General features: G+C 33.5%; 1 long non-coding RNA gene across 1 annotated transcript; it reads right to left on the reverse strand.

Annotated features, from left to right (window-relative positions):
- Window positions 1-480: 480 nt before the first annotated feature.
- On the reverse strand, window positions 481-6057 carry LOC146545098 (uncharacterized). Its single transcript, XR_014881775.1, has 3 exons — window positions 5791-6057; window positions 2583-2681; window positions 481-1913 (listed from the first exon to the last, which is right to left on the reverse strand). It is a non-coding gene; the product is annotated as an uncharacterized LOC146545098 (long non-coding RNA).
- Window positions 6058-6668: the final 611 nt, after the last annotated feature.

The raw sequence follows: 6668 nt of genomic DNA on the forward strand, positions 1-6668 counted from the left end.
AATGTCAACTATGTTTTTAAACTTCAGAGGGACATCTGTAGCCTGAGGAACAGGAACTATAAGTTTGCTTGTTATATAACTGTAGACATGCAGATTGTCTAAATAAGTTAGCCTGACTGTAAACAGACACAGATTTTCAGAAAACATGTAAACAAAGGATAGATTTTCAAGACACTGTTAATTATTAGCTAATTCCTTTGTTGCTGTTGACTTTCTTATGAGAATGACAAATTTGAAAACATGTATGAATATGTGTTATAACAGTCATTCCTGTGGCTGATAATATATGTGCATTGGCACAGACAATGAATAAATAAATAGGTAAAAAAGGATTATGTTATGAAAAAAAAACCCACAAATCTGTAATTTCAAGTATTTTTTTTTTTATTCAGTCAAATGATTCCTGTAATACACAACTTGAACGCAACAATACAGATTTTAACTCCATAAAGAATATTAGAATATTGTTTACAGATTGCATGTTGTTTCCAAGCCAATGAAAATACCGTGTACAGTGAAACTGAAACAGATAATTTATAGAAAGACTTTGAGAAATTTGAAATACATTTCTGGCAGAAGTTAACTTTGCCATGATCATAATATTAAAATATTAAAAATATATAATTATTATATTTATTTAAAATATATTAAAATATATACAAAAAGAAAAAACAATAACAACAACAACAAAGATTTGCAGATCAAATGTAGGCAAAGTAACATAATAAAAATAAAGCAATTGAAATATAAAAATTAGTTTTTCTTTTTTTCCAGCATGTCTACTATGTCCACTATAAGTTTTTATATGCAGTATTCTGTAGGGGAATTAATTTTTTCTTATATTCTTACATATCTGTAAGATCTTAATCTCTCATATATATATTTTTATTCACTCATTCTGCTGTCTTTACAAATATATTGATTCGGTGGCTTACTAATTCAAATATGTCATATTTCTTATTGTGGTTGCCTGCATTCATGTTATTTTAGATCCATGATAAAGTGAACATGATATTTTATCAGAGGATTGAAATTCTGACTGAACACCTGGGTACATTTTGTTCTTGTTGGTTGATTGGTTGGTAGTTTTTTTGTTGTTCCTGCTATCCGTTCATTTAAGTGTTGAGTTTTTTTCAATCAATGAACTATTGAAATGTGTTATCTTTGGAATAACGTATTGAAGCACAAAAGAAGCAAGAGCAGATTAGTGTTAAAAATCTTGTAATCATCCAAAGCATATTCTTCAAACTTAGTATTCATCAATTCAGCATGCACTCAGAAAGTGAACATTGATGGTCACATAATGCTTTCTTGAAGTGAAATGTTGCAGGTGGTTCTGCATGCTAGCAACAATACAAAGGTACTCTACTGAAAATAGAAATCTAAATCACAGCCATATATCCCAAACCTTACAGTAATATAGCCGAAAGGTCAAAGAGAAAAATATATATACATATATTATTATTCAGTTTCCCTTACCTGAACTTGATTTTCAATGATCTAATCAAAATGCTTTTTTTCCTCAAGACCCTTGATTCATTCATTGCATACTGATGATGTGTTTAGGAACAGAAGTTCATTATTTCTTTTCATTGTAATTCATATGGCTTCATATTTTGTTATTAAATACTAATCAAGGCCTCTTCTGAAGATAACATGCCTACTTGTGATTTTGAAATATTTTTCCTGTTCTCGAGGCGGTTTACAACCTCCAAATCTCATCAGAAATCATGTGAAATGACTGTCTGCTATCTTTAAATGACCTTTAAATATCAGATAATTATTCATGACTTTTGGTGCTGATTGAGATGTTTAATTTATATGTCTCATGTAAGTGCATGTATAGGAGGTATACTTCAGTACAAATGTTCCATGTTTGGTTACTGTGTTTTCTTGTCTTCAGTTCATTGTCCCTAAGAGAGAAAAATATGCTGTAGAAAGGGTGGATTTTTTTTCCCCCACAAAATCTAGCATTATTTTTTTCTTGGATACAAAGTAATCCAAGAAGGATAGAAGGTAAACCATGAAGATGCAGAAAAGTGTTCTTCCTAAGACAGCACTTAAAAAAATACATTGATATCCCTGAAAGAATACTGTTAACACATCAAAATACAGATTGTAGCATTATTTTTAATGATCAAGCACATAGCTACTTGCAGCAGTAACGGAATAATAACGATGGGATGACCTACACTAATTATATCAGTTAAGAATCTGACACCTGGCATGGAATAAGAATTTGTCTCTTCCAGCACAGAAGAAGGATTGTATAAATATAAGATCCTTTTGAACTCTCACATAATTGTCCTCCTAGTTTTTAAAAACTCTTACACAACTACAGTGCTTATCCTCTAGAATTTCCAAAGATCATTAATCAGCTCATTATTTTTTTATGAGTATTAGTGGCAGACTAATGAGTAGAAAGCTTCAAAGGAAATCAAGCAGTAGGTGAATGCATTGAGTAAGTTTCTCTACCATCTGTTATGATCAAGTGAGATATCTCAGTCCATTCTGATCTATATCAAGTTACCTCTAAATAGTAGAATTTACAGTGGAGCAGTGATAAATCATAAGCAGCATACCTGTATTTGAATTAGCCCAGACCCATCGCTCCAGGTTGAGGTAATGGCTGGAGATGCTGTATCTTCCAATCAGTTGTATGTCTAAGGTCTCAAACATTTCTAGAAAGAAATTTTTGTAAAGAACAAAGTGATATACAACCATAATGTTCCAATGAGTTTGAAGCAATTAGATTCACATGTAAAATAGTCAATTTTTATCTGTGAATCTTCAGATCCACTAACATCACCTCAAAGTATATTTATTTTTTTATTTACATCTGAACAATTACACAAAGCTGCAATCTAACAGCCTCCCACTTCCCCTTGCAGATCCTTTTGAATCTAGCAGGTGTTTAATTAACATTTTATCTACTTCTGAGAATCTTCTCAGCTTTGGAGCGGAGTGCAGTTGGCCTTTGTAGTTTCTTTCTAAGTTCATTAAGTAGATATTAGAGTTCCTATCTGCTCTAGAATCCTCTGAGAATAAAGATGGCATATAGCTGCCGGTAGTTCTTTTTTGTCAAATTAATTGACACAGTGTATGTCTTGTATTTAAAATTCAAAAGTTCTTTGTAACTCAACCCTGGAGACCAAAGCATAGCATGGGCCAAAAGCAATAGAATAAAGTCAGTTAAATGCGTTATTTTAAAATTCAGAAATACTATAATTATATTGCTGACATAAAGGCAAATTTACAAAAAGACAATTGTATTTTTATACCTTGCACTAAATCTATTACCAAGCAATTCAAGGTTTGTTGAACCAAATTAAGTTTACACCTCCTTTGCAAGCATGAAGCTCCTCCATAACCAGATCCAAAATTCTTCCTAGACCTGATGTGCTTCTCAGCAGCCAGAAATCCTCTGCAAAGAAAATCTATCTCTATCTCATATCACTTGTTTTTGTAGCTGTATATTTTACTTACTGTATAGTCATGATTTCAAATTGAATATTAACAGTACACTAAGGTATAGGAGAACGATAGCATGATCTTTTGCATGAATACACCACTACATCCTTGGACTTCAAGCAAGTTTGTGGAAAAGTGATAGTAGTATCTATATTGTTATTCTGTAAGCAGATTTTTGTGATTCATTTCAGGTTGGTATGTTCTGACAAGCTCTTATTCAATAAATAGTTGGTCACTTCAGAAGTTGTGCAGGCAACATAAGACAAAAATTGACCTATCAGTTTCTTACCTGTTAGACATTCACGAATAAATCACTGACTCACACAAACTTCAAAGAAAGCAGCTGTCTAATCTCTGGTTAAATTTATTGTTAATCTTGCAGAAAAAAAATCTTTGCAATGGCACACACTACAGCAGAAACTTCAAAGAAATGTTGATTGCCCAAAACAGCGAAAGAAGTTTTCCTTTCCTATGCCTTGAAAAACAGCTTTAGAAATATAAGTCAAGGATTGTTTGCTGTAGATGCAGTCAGGATTTTAGTATCTAAACACATTGTGCATTCAGCAGTGACAGAAGTGCATAAGTAAAAAACTAGTGCTCAAGTGTGGAAGAGGATCATTTTTTCTCCTTGGAGATCAGATGAAGAGTAAAAACTGTAGTGATAATGTCAACACTAGAATAATCAGAGATGTCAGAAGTAGCAGTAGTATTTTGTCTTGTTCAGCCAAAGAGCTTTAAGATCACTCGGATTAGCTAAATTATAAATTGAAGATTGGAATTCTTGTTCTTATTTATTTTTTTTCCCCTGCTGCTTGCAAGATATTTCAAATGGGATCTTTTGCATCAACCATGAACACTTATAGGCTGTAATCTAGATGACTGGATCACAGAGCAATGGAAGAAACTGAATATCTAAAGGAAGTGTACAGTAGTCAGTTTCTATATTTGAATTGCTGCTTGATCAAAACTTTGGAGTATGTAGCAGAAGAAAAAAACACATCCAAATTATTAAAAGGTAAGATTTTATTCAGCTAGATGTTTGCTCAAATGAGATTTGCCAGGTCAGCCTCTTCACCACAGTGAATTAGTCATAAGCTCTTTTTTTCTGCACATGAGAAAATGTAGAACATTCTTAGAAAAAGTACAGTAAGGAATATACCTATAATAAGTGTGGTAAAATAAGGTATTCAGTTTAGGTAAACTAAAGATGCCAGACTGCATCTATTAGAATCAGCTGAATTTGAGGCCTGGCACAGGGAATAAATTTGATGTGAAATGATGTAATGGATGGTCATATTGTAATGAACTTCACTAAAATGGTCAAGGAAATTCATCACTGTTAAAGTTCAGATTTAAACCAGTGCTGTCTCTTTCTCTTTTCAATAAAAAGCAGAGTCCAATACCTTCTTGATATGAGGAAAACATAATTTTCTTTCTACTTTAATTTGGAGTGATCCTTTTCAAAATAATTAGAAAAAAATTAGATAAATTTTTGTGTCTTAAAATGGGTAATACATATGAATGTATCTTCACAATTTTGCTTATTGTTACCAGTGTAGAAAGAAAACCCATTTAGAAAACAAAACAAGCCAAAAAATCAGAAAAACAGATATATGTATAATTCCATTTTGTGTCTCCTGAAACACCTGTGACATTAACCAAAAAATTATTTTTATTCCATAATGACATTGATGTTAAAATTAAACTTGCTTCTATAGAACGACTTCAAATTGTCCTCTCTTGCATGTTGAAAAATAAAAATCTGGGCTAATGAAAAAAACAAAACAAAACAAAACAACAACAACAAAAAAACGCTCACAGCTTTTTATCAATGAAACTTACCAAAATATTCTTTTTTGGTTTTGTGATATGTTTTTTGATGTGTTGGAAGCCAATAGTATATCTCAAGCTTTAAATTTAATATTTTGAGATTTTTATCTCTATCATTTGTAAATCGTGCATAAAATGCTTTAGGCTTCGGGGCTGACTTCTTGGAAAAGTACTTTCGGAAGATTAGATATTTATGCCAAAAAGTCGAAGCTCTGCATGATATGGAAAAGCTATTTCCACAAAGCAATAAAATTTCAGAAATAAAGAAAAGCACGACATACCTGACATATAATCCCTTTAACAACAGTGGACAAATCTGCGTGAAGCTAGGCCTTGACAGAGAGAGAAAAAAGGGGAAGGGGAACGGGAACGGGAAGGGACAGGAGGGGAAGGGAGGGGAAAAGGGAAAAAGAGCAGGTGGAGAACTTAACAATTATCCTTTTAGTAAATATATAAACAAGAAGATCAGTACTTTAAGCATCACAATACCTCTCATTAATTAATTATGTCTTCAGGACAAATGTAAGTTTGGAGCTTAACATTTTCTTTTATTTTCTTTTATTTCATTGTTACTGTGCAGATAATGGAGTAAGTACTTGAATTACAGATTCACTCAGAAGATTCTCATGTATCTGAAAAGAAAAAAAAAAAAAAGGACTGTATTTGGAGAGTGTAATTGCAGTCAGAGCAGCTTGTGTTGTTCCCACTGATACCCATGTCTACATCTACATTTTTGATGTACACTTTATGCATATGCATATCTGCAGGCCAAGTTCAGTATGCTGTCCACTCGTCACTGAGTGTCTTCAAAACATCTTTGGACTCAGAAGAAGACATTTGGTCAAGAAAAGAATATGGCTGAATTTTTATTTTAAGAAAAAGAGTAAATTCTGTTAGGGTATGGAACAGGCAGTAGCTCTCTGGAGCCAGGAGTGGTGAGGGCTCCCCAGGGGTGTTAGAAAAGGGCCTGGTAGCCTGTCCTGCCAAGCCTGTTATGGAACAGTTATGGAACAGTTATGGAACAGTATAAGCCAGATGCTTTGGGGAGCAGCCCCAGACTTGGGCTTCAGCACCACCCTGAGGATAGCAATGTGTTCAAGCAGAATGTCAGCCATTTTGACCAGATGGGGCACATGGAAAAGTGATGGAGTCACTGTCTCTGGAGGTATTTGAGAAAAGGGTAGATTTGGCACCGAGGGGACATGGTTTAGTGGGCACAGTGGTGATAGGTCAACAGTTGGCGTAGTAGTTGGACTAACAGTCAATGACATATGAACTTAGTGCTCTTTTCCAGCCTAAATGATTCCGTGATTCTATGGCTGAGTAGAACTGTGGTAGAGATGGAGACCAGCAAATAAACTTTGAAA

Source organism: Meleagris gallopavo, chromosome 2, assembly GCF_905368555.1.
Source record: "Meleagris gallopavo chromosome 2, MGAL_WU_HG_1.1, whole genome shotgun sequence".
NCBI lineage: Eukaryota > Metazoa > Chordata > Aves > Galliformes > Phasianidae > Meleagris > Meleagris gallopavo.